Raw genomic sequence first — 18,454 nt, forward strand, 5'->3', positions numbered from 1 at the left:
TAGTACTGCCCTTCGGAAGCAACAGAAGATACTTGCATGTTTCCCGGAAGACAAATTAAGTACAATTTACCTTGATCTTCAAATTCTGCTGGAAAGGGTTCAAATGTGCAAAAGATGCTGGAAAACTGAAGAATCTGCAAGATTTTTCTGAGGAACAGTGCTCAGTTCAACTTTTCAGAACAAACAAGGGACTCATGAACAACCATCACAAAACAAAAAACAGTGGTAGATCATCCAGGTAAACACACACAGTATTAAGAACCAAGGGTTCCCAAACTTTTGAATGGGGTTATTTTTATAATTTCAGCAATTTTTTTGTCTTGTGGACTATATGTAAACATCTTTTATGTAAAATATCTTACTTAGGACAGTACTAAATAAAAAATAACATGCATTTTGTATGATCTCTTATTTTGTTAAAATTATTCACATTTTCACAGATTCTGCAAGGGGTTCCCAAACTTTTGCATGTCACTGTATTATTATTAAGTTGATGGAGCTTAAGCAGCTTCTATCGAGAAAAATTATGGGCATGTTTTTCCTGTAACGACATGCAGGTTCAGATCCATAGAAATTCACAAAGAAATTCTGAACCTGTAGTCTTTTTCTCCTTGAACAAAATCAACAAGGTGTCACGATTTAAAGCATTTTATTACATAATACCTGGTTAGGCACACAAACTGTACAAAAATGAGTGCAAACTGACATAGACAAATAATATTCAGAAACATTCATAGATTTTAGACTAGACTGTAGAAGTTTGAGCCAATAGGAAACTACAAGTTAGTTTTAGTAATCATTTCAATAACACTTGATATATGAATGTCAAACGGTCTCAGGGTTTCTGACAGTCTGTCAGGCTCTGGACTGCAGAGACAGACGTGCCGTCATGTCAGAGAGATGGCTCAAGTCTGCCTGCTGCGCCTGATGTTTGATGTACTCGAGAGTCCGAACCTGGAGAGAAGGACAGAAAGAGGTTAAAGGGGTCATACAATGCTACATGCACTTTTACAAGTTGTTTGAACTGAAATGTGTGTTGGCAGTGTATGTACACAACTACCCTAAAATGATAAAAATCCACCCAGTGGTTTTGTATTTGCCGCTGAATGTAAATGCGATTGTGCGTACGACTAACCGAAGTGCGCGTGTCACAGAAGCCATGTTTGTGGCTGAGGTTCCACAGGTTGACAGCCAGCTGATTGAGTTTGTTGTTGCGTAGATCACCATGAGCCAACAGACAGCCAAACAGAGAGAAAGCCAGACTGCTCTGCCTGCGCACTCCCTGAAACACACACAAACACAGAAATAAGCGATCACACCTACAGCCATGCTAAATCAGAAATAATAACATTACACATATGTTTGATTGTCCTGACAATGTGGCCCCAAACAATATTTGGATGCTTAAAATGTCTGAATGTCAAGTGGTATCTGCAAACAAATGATGCTCTATAAAATTATATTTATATATATATAATTTTATTTATTGATTTTTGAAGTTGTACTGGTACTGCATGAACTTTTTTACTCTGTTAAAAGTGGAACGATCTTACCCAGAAAAATACAAGTGAAAACATTACATTTTACTAGTACAAGAGCTTCTTTTTCTTTTGAATTTAAATTATTGCTGAAATCAAGAGACAGTCGAGGTTTTATAAAAATCTATTTTACACAGTTCTTCAAATGTATTTGTATAACATCTTTACAGATGACCAATTAATCGAAAGCTCAATTAAAAAAAAAAAAAAAAAAAAAAGTTTTAACAATTAACAATGACTTAATCATGAGAATGTTTTGAAATTATATATTTTTTAAAATAGCTGTGGCTAATCACACATTTTTTATTATATTATATGAAATATATAAGATGTAAGAAGGGTAGAAAGAGAAAAACTGGCAGAAAAAAATCCACAGAGTATATATTATGTCTATGTGCCCTCATATAAACATTATACTGTGCTCACTTTTTAGATAAATATTTTTTTACCTTGCTCGTTTACACAAAGCTACTTCATAAGGTTTATTTTGTAAGAACCGAGAAAGGCTTGTAAAATTATAAAACAAAAACGTGCTGTTCTGTGCGCACACATTCATGCAGTATTCTGTCTTATGAAGCAAGCGACTGGATGAACAAAAGCAAAAACCTGGATAGCATTTTTCACATGAACAAATTTTGATTAATAACAAGATCTAATTACCCACACTGCTCATGATTATAGCAATAGCTCCTCTAAACTCCCGGGGAAGTAACATATTTTTATGTTTAAAATTGTGAATTCAATTTCAGACATTTTGAATTCTTGACTTTGATTTATTGTAACATGACTAATGATTTCTACTGTAAAAAACACTAGCTTCTCTAATCTTTTTGTATTCTATCTATTTGCTTTCTTTTTATTTATTATACAATTAACAAAAGCAAAAAAAGGTCTCTAACACTAGCTTGCTCTATTATTTTTCTATTCATTACATAATAAAAAAAAATCTTGCTATGTGTACTGTGTTAAGCTAACTGAGACTTGTTATAGCACTTGTATATCATTGCTCTCTTGTTGGTTTTGATTGCTTCCATTGTCCTCATTTGTAAGTCACTTTGGATAAAAGCGTCTGCTAAAAGATTAAATGTAAATGTAAACTCTTCTCTATCAATCAGCAGCTGCGCGTGCATTGTAGTGGCAGAAAAACACTGGTAACAAGTGGAGGGAAACGGGTAAAATCCATGGAATAAGAGAAAAAAAAAATTATTGTTGTGCCTTTAAGTTATTGTTGTGTTTGAATCGGAATGCTAATCATTTTTATAGAATACTGTCATCAAAAATGCCATTTGAAGCTAAACGCAGACGTTTAAACGGACATCCTGCTACGATTACCCTACTTTTAAAGCATAAATTTGATTTAAACAACAGGTCTACATAATATTCACATATGCAGTTCATAGGGGACATATTGTATTAGCCCTGCAGTTACAGCATGAAATAGCCTACTATTTAAACCTATAACATTTACCTATTTTATCTCACAATTCAGACTTTTTTTCTCACAAATGCAAGTTTATATCTCCTAGTACGGACTTTGTAACTCGATTTAATTCAGCAATTGCAAGTTTGTCAATTTTGAGGGGAAAAACACCAGAAGTGTGGGATTATAAACTCATGATTCTGAGCCGAGGAGAACAGAGAGAATAACGAGCTGATTTTTCTTATCGGAATTGTGAGATATAATCTCGGAATTGCGAGAAAAAAGTCAGAATTTTGACATATGAACTCAAAATTACCTTTTTTTTTTTTTTATTCCATAGACTTTCTTCCATAGACTACTTTAAAACCGTCTTTTTTTTTAATTGGTCACCGAAATTGGTCTATACTGTGAACCAAAACTTCCAATGAATAACCCAGAAACTGGCCACAAAGAACACGGATGAATTAAACAACAATAAACTGTTTGGCAACCTTTGGAGCTGATTTTTACTGATAACCGATAAGTATCAGTGCTGATTAATCGGCAAACACTATATATCAGTCAACCTCTAATGTCCATTGTCAACAACCACAAAGTGTCCCAATACTAAAGAAATAAGCCCCAAGAAGCCGTGGTTTACAGTGAATTTAGAACAGCTAAGGGGCGTTGTTAGGCACGAGGCGAAGCGGAGTGCCTAAAACCCCCTTAGCTGTTCTAAATTCACTGTAAACCACGGCTTCACGGGGCTTATTGCTTTTATAAAACGGTCGTGCCTAAAACCCCCTTAGCTGTTATAAATTCACTGTAAACCACGGCTTCACGGGGCTTATTGCTTTTATAAAACGGCAATCAGAATCAAGGACCGGAACTATCCGTTTTATAATTTCATTTTGAATGCTATACTTATTGTTTTATTCTGTAAATCCTAAAATCTTCTATACCTTGATAGTTTGTTGTCTAATGCAGAGACATTCAAAAATGTCTAATAGTGTCTTAAAGGGGTCCTATTATGCTTTTTCACTTTTTCAACTTTAGTTAGTCTGTTAGCTTCCCCAAGGCAGACGAACGAGTGGTTACAATCATCCCGGTTTAAATCGCGCTCAAATTAATTTGATATTGACGCAATATTTACCAGCTACATTTAGAGACACAGTATCTCACCTCATCTCGGCCCAGACCCTTTAAATGATCCAGAACCTGAGCGATCAGAGTCTCACACAACTTGTTGATCTCTGCGATGAACTTGGGATCTCCTCCATAGAGGGTTTCATTGGAATCCACTGCAACAAGAACACACATGCTTCCGTTTAGACTTCAATGCCAGAAAGACGTTAAGCTGTTGTGTTTATTAGAGAAGATGTCTGCATTTATTCACTGCGGTACCTTTAGGAATGGTGTAGAGATAGCTTTCTTGGCTCATTGCTGCTAGTAATGGTAAAGCGCTGATGTAGACGCGGATCTTAGCGTCACTGTTGTCCTCCCAGGTGTAGTCCTGCACCATATTCAACAGCCCTCGCACCAGATACAGCACACCCTGCTCCGGATGATCCTACGAGACCGAGTCAACAATCGCACTTAGATATGCACTAGCGAGATGAGGATAAAGCACTCCTGCAAATATTTATGTATGCATTACCGGCACTACGAGCAGTGTGGAGAGGAAGTTGTTAATGAAGTCGAGGAGGAAGGGCTCAGATGACCGCTGTTTACCCTCAATGCTGATGGTTCGTGGGACTTCTGGCAAAAGACTGACTGCTGCCTTCAGAAACGCATCCGCTGAGAAATGGACACAGAAATCGAAATGAAGTTTTTACATTCCATATCAAATCCACGCCATCACACCCAAACCCAAAGGCTGCTCTTTGCACTGATCTGAGGTCAGTTTTGAACACAAATGTCTGAAAGTTTGAAATCTTTAGGATCTTTTTAAAGAAGTCTCTTATTCCCATCAAGGCTGCGTTTAGTTGATCAACAGTAAAAATAGTAATATTGTGAAATATTGTTTACATAACCTTCAGAAATCATTCTAATTGGCTGATTTGGTGCTCAAGAAACATGTCTTATTATTATTAATGTTGAAACGTTTTTGTTGCTTAATATTTTTGGGAAAAAACATAATACACTATCTTTAAAAAATTTGAAGAAATTTTCTTTTTTAAGAAATGAATACTTTTATTCAGTAAAGGCAAATTAAATTGATCAACTATTACTGTAAAGTCTTTTATTACAAAAAGACTTCTATTTTGTTACTATAGACTTCTATTTTAAATAAATGCTGTTCTTTTGAACTTTCTATTCATCAAAGCTAATAATTTATCACTGTTTCCACAAAAATATTACGCAGCAAAGAATAGTTTACTGAGCACCAAATCAGCATATTAAAATAATTTCTGATAGATCATGAGACACTGAAGACTGGAGTAATGGCTGCTGAAAATTCATCTTTTCTATCACAGGAATAAATGACTTTTTATTTCACAATATTATTGTTTTTACTGTATTTTTAATCAAATAAATGCAGCCTTGGTGAGCATATGAGACTTCTTTCAAAAACGTTTATAAAATCTTAAAGATCCCAAACCTTTGAACAGTAGTGTACTTTAACTATCATTCTCCATGAGAGGCTGGAACAAGGATGTACAAGAGCATCTTCAGTCTAAGGGAGGCTCCAGCACTCACCCTGGGACAGACACTGGTTGGCCAGCGCTACCTGTCCAGACAGCAGATAGAGGTTGAGACGGCTAAAGATACTGGTGAGGGACGGAATGGTGATGAAACTGTAGGCAGCACACGCCTGCAAATAAACAACACACAACAGGCAGCAAAAACTTACTTATGGAATAAAACGGGATAATGAAGAGATCCAACATTATCAGGGGGAATAATATATATATATATATATATATATATATACATACATATTATGAGGCACCAAACAGGAAATCAGAAAAAAACTAACCCTGACAAAAGAAGCCGTTTTTCGTGAGTGATTGCCTTTCATTACGCATCTGGTCTCCATTGCTAACTGATTCACAGTCTGTAAAAGAAACATTCATATCATCATGACAGACATTCCATCAGCACTCCATTAGACTAACATAAGACTTTACAACCTGTAGTTTCAATCTGTTTACTGAATACCGAGGACTGAATACGAAAAATGTGTTTTAATAAGCCGTGTATCATGACACTGATCAGATACTACGGCTCTGTCAACACAGATATCATGATTTTCATGAAATATTTGATGAGATGCAGGCTGCAAAGTGACCTTGGTGGAAGAGATAAATTTACTACAAAACCAATACATAGATGCAAACACATACACTGACATGAAAATACAGTTGTTTGCTGATAACAAAAACATGCACTCACATTGTGAGATATTTGTATAATACAGGTTTTCCCAAACTGGAGTTTGTGAGTTGATGAAAAGCTAATAATTAATTACATAATGAAAATGGGGAAATTTATAATAAAATAAAATAAAATAAACACCTTTTTAGGTATTTTATTTGTTTAGCTGCATGTCATGTAACCTTTAACCAACATCAGATAACCATGAACATGCAACTGTGTTTTTAAATTACTGAAATATTAAATTAATCTCAGGGAGCACTTCAAGCATATCGAAAAGTTTGGGAATCCCTGATATAAAAACAAAACTCATCCATTAAATCACAGGGTGCTCACATGAATCAGGTGAATGATGACAGGCTCTAGATTACAGAAAGTTGCTCTGGCTTCCACACAGAAACTCAACTGCTGCTCAAAGTCCCTCCCAAACGACACCTGATGAAAAAAAGGACCAAAATATTTTTTTAAATCAGTGAAACTATATAGGTTATGTTGTAGTTGCTGACTCTGACCATACCAGTTTACAGTTTAAATGATACGTCACTATATATTTTTGGCATTACAGTAATTTATGAAAAATATAATAAAAATTTTTTTTACATTCAGAGGTTAAATATTGCAAAGCTCTTGATACATGGTCATTTTCATGAGATTAAACTAGATGAACTCATGATGCTGTATGTGATCACTAGAAAAGAACAGTTTTTAAAATTCTGCTCTGACTGTCCTGAAAAACATGATTCCAGTTCATATTTGTGTCAGTTGAGCTCTCAAAAGAGAACTACCTTTCAATTCACGCAAATAGGATGTTTTCTGAGAGCTGATTATCAGACGTATTGTAAGACGGTGCCTCACCATACGAATAAATCCATTGATCAGCAGAGACAGAGATCTTTTCTCATCATCTAGAGTTAGAGCACTACAACAAAAAGACCACATGCAAACACGTCAATGTAACACTCTGCAATTCTACATTAATAGTGAGACACTTAAAAAAAATTGCTCACTCACTTGACAGAGTCATGCATGGTCTTACAGATGTGCAGCAGCGCATTGAGAATGACTGGGTCTCTTGTTGCCTCCTGCTGGTGTCTAAACAGAAAATACAGAAAAAATCAGCCTCAACTAAGAGAGAAAACTTTTAACTAGAACTAGAATTACCATCCTCTGTCTGGAATTTGAACACTTGGTTTATCTACACACACTGTAAAATCCAATAGTTGACCTTACTTGGATTTAATTAGTTATCTTTACTTAGATGTTATACTTACTAGGTTTTATTAAGTTCCAGCAACTTTCAAGGCAAATAAAACAATTTACTTACTGTTTTGAGTGACACTTACTTAAAATATTCAGGGCAAGAACTTCTCCTGCAATCATCAAAACATTATACGTCAGCAAAAATAAAGCATTTTTATGATCATACTATTTTTATATTACTACTCATATTTTCATTTACAGTTTGAGTAAAATTATTTATTTTGGGCAAAATTCGAAGGAATTTGTGCTAAATTGGCCCAATAGGATGTTAAAGTTAAATATGAATTGCAATGACAATAAAAAAAGAATTGAATGAATTGAAATTGAAAGATATTCAACACACAATGGGGGAATTTTATTAGTCAAATTATTAGTATTCTGACACAACATAAATAATTAGTATAATTAATTTGAATAATTATGCCTATTTTTCTCTAAACCAAGTTTAGTACTGTCAAAATAACAGTAACCAAAAGATTTTAATTTAGCCATTACAGCAGCACACAATATTAAAAGGTTAATTATTAAAATGTTGTAAAATCATTTATATTGTTTTATTTCTCCATATCACAGACCATTTGTCATAAATTAAAGCATTCTGTTCTTACACCTTGATCCATAAAATAAATAAATTAAACAGATATAAATTAAATACAAATTTTAGTAGGTTTTAGTAAATCCAACAAATGTTGGCCATATATTGTGTTTATCACAACATGTTTATGGGTTATTCAAACAATGTAATGTATTAATCAAAACTACACTTCTAATTCTAAAATGACTTGCATTATTAACCAATATAGAATTGTAATCTGAATTCAAATGAAATGTTAATATATATAATAAATGTAAGTATTGTATTACATTCATATCACTGAATGTAAATAACAGCAGTTCCATTTGAATTCAAATGACAATTCTGTATGATTCAAGAACTGAATTAGAATTCAAAAGGCAATCTCAATTCAAATCTGAATGGAGCACAGCCCTGCTAAAGGTCTGTTTTTGCTGTAGTCATACCATTGAGAAGAGCACAGAGAAGTCGTGGAAGTGGGGGAGGATCTTCTTTATCACTGACTGCAGCTGAAACACACAGAGGAAGAGGGATGAATTGCGAGGACACCATCTCACATCATCATGTGTACAGGTTTCTTGCATACCTGTGGATATGCATCCTCGAAAGCTCTGTCTGGAGTCATGTGTTTGATGATGTCAGCAAGAACGGTGTTCACTTCCCGTTTCTATGGGGAACAAATTTGAAATGACATGTTATAAAAGGCAGAATTTCAAAAATTCTGCTAAAAAAAAACAACCCGGATGTCTCAGCTAAACAGAGCAGATCTCAGAACTCACCGTGAAGTGACGGCAGGTAAACTCCACCCAGATCTCAGCACAGTTGATGTAATCCTGAGTTGAAGAACACACAGTACATGTGGATTTTATTCAATTTTGTATTCAATTCATATTACATGTTCGCTTTCTATACTGTGTGTTTTAAAACATTCAGAGACCAACTGAGGTGTTTACCCTTGGACTGCGCACTTTAGTGGCGACCTTCCAGGCTTCGTTGAGTATGGAGAGTCTCTCACTCTCTGGAGGGTCAGCACAGGACAGACTGCGACCCAGAGACGCAAACAACAGGTGCTGAAAAAAGACAATCATGAATATACACTGTGACACAGACACTGATATTCACCAGAGCTTTTGGCCTGTCTGTAGATTTATAAGTGTGTTTTGTCACCTTGGGAAATCCAGCTTCATCACAGTCTTTGATCATGCCAATAAAGTCTGTCGCTCTCATTGCAACAAATTCTGCCCGGAATGCCCACATGACAGAGTTCAGCAGGAGAGCACTATGGGAAAATGAATGAATATTGCAAATTCAAACACCAGAAATGCTGCAGTTGTGAAATCAATACTAGATTTTTTAATTTTCTGAAGATGCTTGGCCATGCCAAAGTCACAACCACAATGCTAGGCTGTTCTAGGTGGTTGCTTACTTGTCAAAAGAGCCCGCCACTAAGTATCTATGATATTCTCGTCTCAATGGGATTTTTTCACCTTTTTTAGGCTTTTTGATTTTTCGTCCTTCTGCTAGGCCAAAATTTGCAAGTCGCTCTCTTCAACAAAACAGATTTAAGGCATCATTCCTGAGCATAGCACAGCCGATGCAGGAAGTACATGCTGAAGTTTAATATTCAGTCTTAAGAAATTCATATGTATGAGCAATACTAATATGGATTCTTCCATAAGTAAGCATCACTAATTATCAAGAATGTCCGGCTCTCACAAAGTCCAATGCGACTAAACAACAAGAAGGCACCAACACTATTCACAATGAGTCTAAGCTTAATTTGTTATCATTTTTGGTCACTTATCTTATGCCATCTGAACAATTAAAAATTGTCCTAGCATTAAAAAGCATTTTCGAACTTTCATAGAGTTCATAGAGATGCACTGTTTTGTTATGCATTTTTTTCGTGGTGTCAGAAGAGTTAGCAGATCTTACTTGTTGCCCAACTTCTTGCATCTGTCCATCGTCTCTGTTAGAAGAACCTTCAAAAGACAAACACATTTTGACTAATTTCAAAATGTTGTGTTATATGGAAAGAATGTTCCAAGCAGTGTAAGTAATTAATTTTCCATTAAGGTACAATATTTGCCTCCTGGAATTTATATACAGTATGTATGTATGTATATATATATATATATATATATATATATATATAATTAACTTAGGAAATGTACCTATATTGTCATTTTATGGTAAATATTTAAATTTAATCAATTAATTCAATCAATCAGAATACTTTAGACTGTTACCAATAAAATATGATCAACAATATGATCAACAAAAGCCACACAAGCTGCATCTGACATGACTGTTTAATGTGGCTCAAAGGTGACAAATAGCCTACATAAAGTATACAAATGAAAGATAAACATGAAGTCATTACAAGAAAAATGATAACAAAACAATTATTGTTGATTACTTATTGATATTGTAATGATGATTTCTGTTGAATAATAGAATACATTAAAAACACATTGTGTGCGGGGAAATGTGTCATATTCTTGTTGGCTACAGAGAGACAAAAGCTGAGAACCATTATTTAATTCGTTTTTTTTGCTTTTTTTTTACACATTAGAAAACAAGACTTCAAATTGGTTACTGTAGCATGAAAAACCAAATGGTTATTCAATCGGAGATTCAATTATATATATACTGTATATCCAATGCAATGGAACGCAACTTGACTTCTGAATGAAATCTTGTGTAGAAATGTACAACTGTGCTTAGATACGGCAAAGAACATGGCATCACATGAACATTGTGCGTGTATGTCAGGTATGTACTGTAAAACACAGTAATAATACAAATCCTCTTTGTTGATAATCGTACACCTGCAGAACAGATGCAAGCTTTGCAACACTGTTGTTTGGTTTTGACTTTGAGACATTTTTGGTTGACAACCAAAAAGCTAATAGTAGCGCTGTCATCCTTACACATCTTCCAAACATGCAACGGAACGCCTTTATGAACACCGAGTTATTCGGTAGGAAAATTCCATGTCTGACTTTGAATTGAACATAGGATTAAACGAAAATTAAACAATTAGTCAAGCATTTCCTCTGAGTGGAGTATATGTACGTACCTCTGGTGCTCTGTATGCCACACACTGCAGGATCCAGTGTATAGCAGGCGAATAGAGAGTCAGATAGATGGGAATCTCCACCCGCTGCTGCGACAACTGATTCTGCACACTTTCACCATGAATCTGACGGAACGAGGCCAGCAGGTCAAAGAAATTCTTATTGAGACTGTCCTTCAGATGCGGCGCCACCTCCATCCCCACCTGAGAGAAAGACAGAGGTCTAGAGTCTCTATGATATGGCTTGGGTTCCTCCTTCAGTTTGAATCTACAGGGGTTTTGCTTGTTTTATCATCCACTATGCAACAACTGAAAGCATGAAACACCACCTTATAGCAAAAAAAGTAGAAGCTGTAGGGAAAACCTGCTAAAATACATATTATGATCAGTGAACATTATTCTTCTCACCCTGCATAAATATGCCCGTGCGTACACAGCCACCAGCGGGTCTCCTATTCCTCTGATCATCGCTGTCAGTCTCTGCAGTGTCTCCTGAATCCCACTAATGGACAGAAAGAGGACATCAGTGACCTATGAAAATACCCACCTGCATGAACACAAGTGTTGCATTGCTCAGATACTTACGAATTTGTCAAGAAGCGGTTGCATTTCAGAAGAGCAGCTTCAACATATCTGCGCTAAAGTCAAGGGTTCACCATTACATTCTGGGGTTCAATTCATATTTATGTTATTTTTTAAATATTTCAAGTTTCTCATAACCTAGTTTGATCCTATAAAGCTGACTGTATCTAATTTTACATGCAAATATCTAAGGCCTTTAAATTATTAGCATGATCAACACTTTTACACAATCTTCTGCATGGCTTCTGTCATCTGACCGATAGTTTATGCTTTTCAAGCTACGAAAAGGCCTTTTATTTTAACTGTAAAAACATCCACCTTCAGGCCGTGGTACACATCTTTTCTTAATGAAATATTTACTGACTTTTGTAAAGTAAACATAAGAATAACTTTTTTTGTATTGTTAGTAATATTTCAAGATAAACACTAGACTGAAGCAACTTATGTCTACTTTATTATCTATATATAATGTTTTAGAGAAATCATGTTAAAATATGAGCATCAATTATGATATCAGGCATTTGAGGAACATTTATCTCTCAATAATCATTGTATTGCATAATATTATATATTTAGAACTCATCTAAAACTAAATAAAACTAAGCATTTAAATATCATCTTAAGACATTTTACAGGGAGACAGAGTGACAACTGATATTTAAATGCATGTATTTTATGTAAATAGTTTGTTAAACGGTTATAAAGATCTGATATTTATATGGCCAAAAAGTAAGGTGAAATTCTGTTTGCTTAAAATGTAAATCTGCGAGATTTACATTAGAAGCTAACAGAATTTCACCTTACTTTTCTGGCCATATAAATATAAGTAACTGCAAATGTAATATTTTTGCTCAGTTTGGGCCTCTGAATACATTTGAGATTTTTCCTCCTTTAGTATGAGTTCCATATTCTCCTATATCATACAATATGAGCCATAAAACCTGATGTGATATGATAATTTAAAAAAAAAAAAACACACAAGCAAACATTTATTTTCTTTTTTCTTTTTTTAGATTTTGTCAATAGGTTCAATAAACTGTTTCATTTCCAAATTATATTTTTCGGACTATTTCATATGTCAGGCTTTATCATTAAAACATCATAGACTGATTTTCTAAACAGTACAAGTGCTGGTGCTTTTAAAACACTGCTGTTTGTTTTAACACGCTTATTTAATTGAATCTTTTTTAGCGTCAAAATTTCTGCATATGAATTATTGAAAAAGCTTAAATACTGAAATAAGAACATGGAAAAGTGTGTCAAAATCCTGCTGAAAAGATACAATCGAGGGACAAGCTCTCTGATGGAGGCGATTTTAAAGAACCAGTTGAGGCACGTCTCTTTGGCTGTGTCATTCACATCATCAGCGGAGAACGATTCTGAGAACCACATTAATGAGGAAATCAGTTTTAAAAAATGTCATAGAGATGGTAAAAGAATATGCTGAGTTGTGATGCATTTTATTTTACCTGGTAGAGGATGAGGGTCAGCACACATGGACCAGATCCTGTCATACACCAGGCCACCTGTACACATATGACATCAACAAGACATTTTCCTTTTGTCTTGCTGCATTTAAATACAATTTTCATGTTAACCCAACATTATTGCTGTAGTTTATCAGCACTAACAAAAGTAAATGGTGAAGCTTTTCATTTATAAAGTTAAAGGGATAGTTCACCCAAAAATGAAAATTTGATGTTTATCTGCTTACCCCCAGGGCATCCAAGATGTAGGGGACTTTGTTTCTTCAGTAGAACACAAACGGAGATTTTTAACTCAAACCGTTGCATTCGTTCAGTCATGTAATGGCAGTCAATGGGCTCCACGGCTTTGAGAGTAAAAAAAAAACATACACAGACAAAACCAAATTAAACCCTGCGGCTCGTGACGATACATTGAGGTCTTAAGACACGAAACGATCGGTCTGTGCAAGAAACTGAACAGTATTTATATCATTTTTTTACCTCTGATCCACCGCAATGTCCAACTGTCCTGAGCGCGTTCACAACATCCGGCGCGTGATGCGTGTACGTGCTCTGGCATAGTAGACATAGATATATATTAGAGATGCACCGATTGCAATTTTCTTGGCCAATTCCGATTTTTCGTTAGTGTGATCTGCCGATACCGATTTTTGCTGATTCCGATTTTCTTTCTAAGAACTATAATTGACAGCATATACAAACAAAAATCTACTTTTCTTCAACGCAAAGTTTATTTTCATAAAAAAACACAAGTAAAAAGTCACTATAATGCGCAATACAAGCACTATTTAACCGGAGGGAATGAGACGTGTGTGAGAGAGAAGGGGTCGTCGGAAAGATGAGAGTGAGAATGCGCGGCTGACGTTATTGCCTGTGCCCATGGTAACAAAATGGATCGGCTCGAAATCGGAAAGAAGTGAGACAGACCGACCGATCACCGATCCGGGCCGATCATGAGGAAAATCGGCCGATTGCGATACCTGGCTGATCGATTGGTGCATCTCTAATATATATATATATATATATATATGCCTCAAGTCATTAGTGACTGTTTCTATGGGCCGTGGGAATCTACTTATATTTATCTATGTCTACTATGCCAGAGCACGTACACGCATCTTAAGACCTCAATGTATCGTCATGAGCAGCAGGGTTTAATTTGGTTTTGTCTGTGTATGTTTTTTTTTTAACTCTCAAAGCCATGGAGCCCATTGACTGCCATTACATGACTGAACGAATGCAAACTATATATATATATATATATATATATATATATGGAAAAACAAAAAGATTATTATGATTAAAATCCATTATGATTAACTCTTACCGAAGGTGTCTAGGATATCTGTGATGAGAACAAACTTGCTGGGGTAGAACTGAATTACTGACGTATCAGAGAGCAGCTTGGAGCACTGACACAAAATAATGTGAAAAGGAATGTTTATTATATTTTGATGAAGATTTGTTTTCTTTGAAATGACGCACTGATGAATCATTCACAACAAGACCATAAAAAATGCATTATGAAAATTCATTTTCTTTTTGACCTAAAATATAATTTGAGTGTATACTGTTGGTTTGTGTGTTCACCAGTCCTCAGACCTGGATGACAATTTTCAGAGCTTTGACTTTCTGGTCTGAACCCCAGGCCTCCTTCAGAGACTGGTTGAGCTCTTCAATGCGGTTGACATAGTCCTGCTGGGACAGGTTAAGCAGCTCCCTCTGTGAGCCCTGAGCACACACAATACACAGCATATTCATTAACATGTCTACCAATAAACAGTAAAGCACAAGACATCTCCAGACGAGACCCACCTCCTCCAGGTCGTCCAGTTCCTCCAGACGAGTGCGCACCTTCTCTGACACCGCTGAGCTGGGACTGGATGCTTTACCTTAACACAAACCAAACTATTAAATGTGTCTATTATGTCTATTAAAGTTTGTTAATATCATTATTCAGATAAAAGTTATTGTACAGTACTTTATCAGCACTGGACCAACAATTTAGCAATGGATTTTCGTTTAAGTATTTTAGAGGGATTGCAAGGGTTTTTCATTTTCATCATAGTAATAACAATTTTGAAATTTGAAAATTAATGGGAGGTTTAATGGAGGACAACAACTGGAATAACTACAAACCAAGAACAAATGAAAAGAGTCTTCAAAAACTGATGAACTCACTCTTGTCCGAGCCCATGAAGAGATTCTGTAAGAGAAATAAAAGCTCCGTTACCGTGTGTCAAAAGTAAAGACTGACAGGATGAGTAAAAGGTGTAAACCGCTGCACCTACTATAGACAGTTTCTCTGTGGTGGTGAATCTAGACAGGATCTCTCCACGTTTAGATGACCACGGCTCAAAGTCTGAGCCCACTTCCTCCTCTTTCTCCCTACGTTTACGTCCCAACTCCTAAAACAAAACAGTAAAAAGTGAAAAAGACCATGTTTAATAAATGTTTCATGGGTAGATCAGTTTGATGTGTATTCACAGACAGACCGAACTTAAAGGTATAGTTTATTCAATTAAAATTCAATAATATTTAACAATACCATGGGATTCTCTGAAGTACCTTTGAAACATTTATATGGTATAAATTGAGTTATATGGTATGTACTGTAAGTACCATGGTATTACTATGTGATACTGCACAAGTATATTTTATCAGAGTACTAGTGTGCATTATGAATTTAATAATACTTCTACCGGTATGTTTGTGTATGAATTTTGTGAATTTTACCCCAGCAGAGATGCTGTGTGGGAGAGTTGGTGTCTCAGATGCCGCAGCGAAAAGAGAGAGTGGGTCGGTCCCATCCAACATTGAGCTGAGTGGATCCAGAGCCACAGAACTAGAGGAGGAAGATGAGGAGGAAGTGCTGCCTTTCCGCCCACCACGGCGAGCTTTAGAGTCTGTCACCTGAAAAGAAAAAAGAAAAAGCCAAAATTATTTATATAAATATATAAATATTAAATATAAAGAATATACAGTGGGTACGGAAAGTATTCAGACCCCCTTCAATTTTTCACTCTGTTATATTGTATATAAATATTAAATATAAAGAATATATATACAGTATATATATATATACATTTCCAAAATTATGGTCGAACTTGTTCATTAAATTACTTTTGTTCAAAGTATTTTACAGTTCACTTATTTCACATTCAATCTTGGTGTCTTGATCAAGAATACACTGGGCACAGTTCTTCAAAAAAGTTTAATGTGGATCTGAATAATCCAGATGTTTTGCTATCTAGAATCCCCCTCAGATACAGTTTTTTCCAGACTGCCAAATCTGGATTACCGGTGCTCAAAATGAGGCAACATATCACAATCTAGGCTACTTGCTACTGTAGAATAGTCAGCATGGGGTCAATTTAAGTGTTTTTTTTTTATTTTTTAAATCAACAGAAAACAGAAAAAGTACAATAATGTACACACATACCCTTCAGTTCTCAGTGACACACAACAAATAAACATGCAATAAAGGATGAAATTGTTAGAAACTATTTTTGCCATTGTGATTAATATACAGTGATAAATGATGGATAAAACAATATAAATAATATTTTGATTGAAGGATTATTTTATGAAGAAAATGGGTAACACTTTATTTCGATAGTCCACTTTAGACATTCTATTAACAGTAAGTAACTTTGCAACTACATGTCAACTAGCAGTTAGTAGAGTATTAGTAGACTGTCTGCTTAATATCTTCTAACACTTTCTTTGTCAACTTATTCTACTAACCCTAAACCTACCCTAACAGTCTACTCTTGAGAGTTAGTAGACATGTAGTTGCAAATGAATGAGAATTAGTTGACATGTAGTTACAAAGTTACTTATAGTTAATAGAATGTCTAAAGTGGACTATCGAAATAAAGTGTAACCAGAAAATGTTTTTTTTCTTCTTTACTGTACAGAAAGGCTTAATAGAAAACATTTTAAACAACACATACTGAAGGTTTGATCCAGAGCAAAACAGTCTAATCTGAATCTAGAATCCTTTTTCTTCTATTGAATAACTCATTTTTGTTCAGAGATTTGATCCATTCCAATTACCAAAATCTGATCAACTTTCTTGTAAACATCTAGGCAGAGGTGATATTTAAAGCTTCCAACTTTGTGCAGTTGTCAGTCCAAATGTTTAACCTGCTAACTAGCAGCATTATAAGACATGAGTTAATGGCTTGTGTATGACTTGGACAAGGCTATATCGAGGTGAGCCGGTGGATTTTTTTCCTTTTAGGAAATTTAAGGAAAATAGAAAATACATATTCTTGATCAACACACTCAAACGCTGTTTACTCGAAGAGGACTGCACCTCTAATAACAACATAACAGTAATATTTTTTTAATGAAAGCATTTAATGAGTTTTTAGGAGAGCTGTAGATGTACCGTGATTGCTTTAAGTGGATGATAGTCACTGAAATCCACTGCCGAAACCTCCAAACGACACATCTGCAACTCACCCTCATATTTACGGGCCCGAGAGTGCCTGTGCAGAACACAAACATATATAGAAAGATGTCATATGGACAGTCATATTAATAAGCCTGAACAACAAAGTGTTGGAAACACTGACAAATGCAGAAATAACCACGTAATACCATTATTTCAGGGCATGGCACCATGTATTGTTTTGTGTTGTTGGACATGACTAAAAGCAGTCGTAGAAATACCATACCATTCGTTTAAGTAGCTTTAGGTAAAATAAGTAAATACCATGGTATTCGACTGTGTAATCCTTCATGGCAGCTACCAAGGTAACATGGTAACTTATAACATTTTGATACCATCAGTTTGCTGTCATAACAGTTACACCTTCCACTAGTCTACAACAGCAATGATTAATCGCTAGCACAGATATCTTACAAAATACATATTCATCATTATTTCTCTATTCATTAAAAACGTCGCGTTAGAATTTGATAGTGTCAAAAATGTTTTTAAAATGTAAACACTTCTTACCACTGAACAGAAGCCATGTTCAATCAGTGTCATATGATCCCGAAGTGTTTGACATAAGAGTCGTGGTGTCATAATAAAAGTCACCAATTTATTTGTGGGTGATGCACTTATCTCTAAAAAGCTGTACATTCCACAGTTTAAAAAAATGTGTGTGTGTGTGTGTGTGTGTGTGTGTACAGGTTTTTCTA

General features: G+C 35.3%; 1 pseudogene; it reads right to left on the reverse strand.

Annotated features, from left to right (window-relative positions):
- Window positions 1-639: 639 nt before the first annotated feature.
- LOC107745616 (UPF0505 protein C16orf62 homolog) lies at window positions 640-18,326 on the reverse strand (annotated as a pseudogene).
- Between the last annotated feature and the right edge of the window lie 128 nt (window positions 18,327-18,454).

The sequence above is a fragment of the Sinocyclocheilus rhinocerous genome, unplaced genomic scaffold, assembly GCF_001515625.1.
Source record: "Sinocyclocheilus rhinocerous isolate Xijiao unplaced genomic scaffold, SAMN03320098_v1.1 scaffold672, whole genome shotgun sequence".
Taxonomy (NCBI): Eukaryota; Metazoa; Chordata; class Actinopteri; order Cypriniformes; family Cyprinidae; genus Sinocyclocheilus; species Sinocyclocheilus rhinocerous.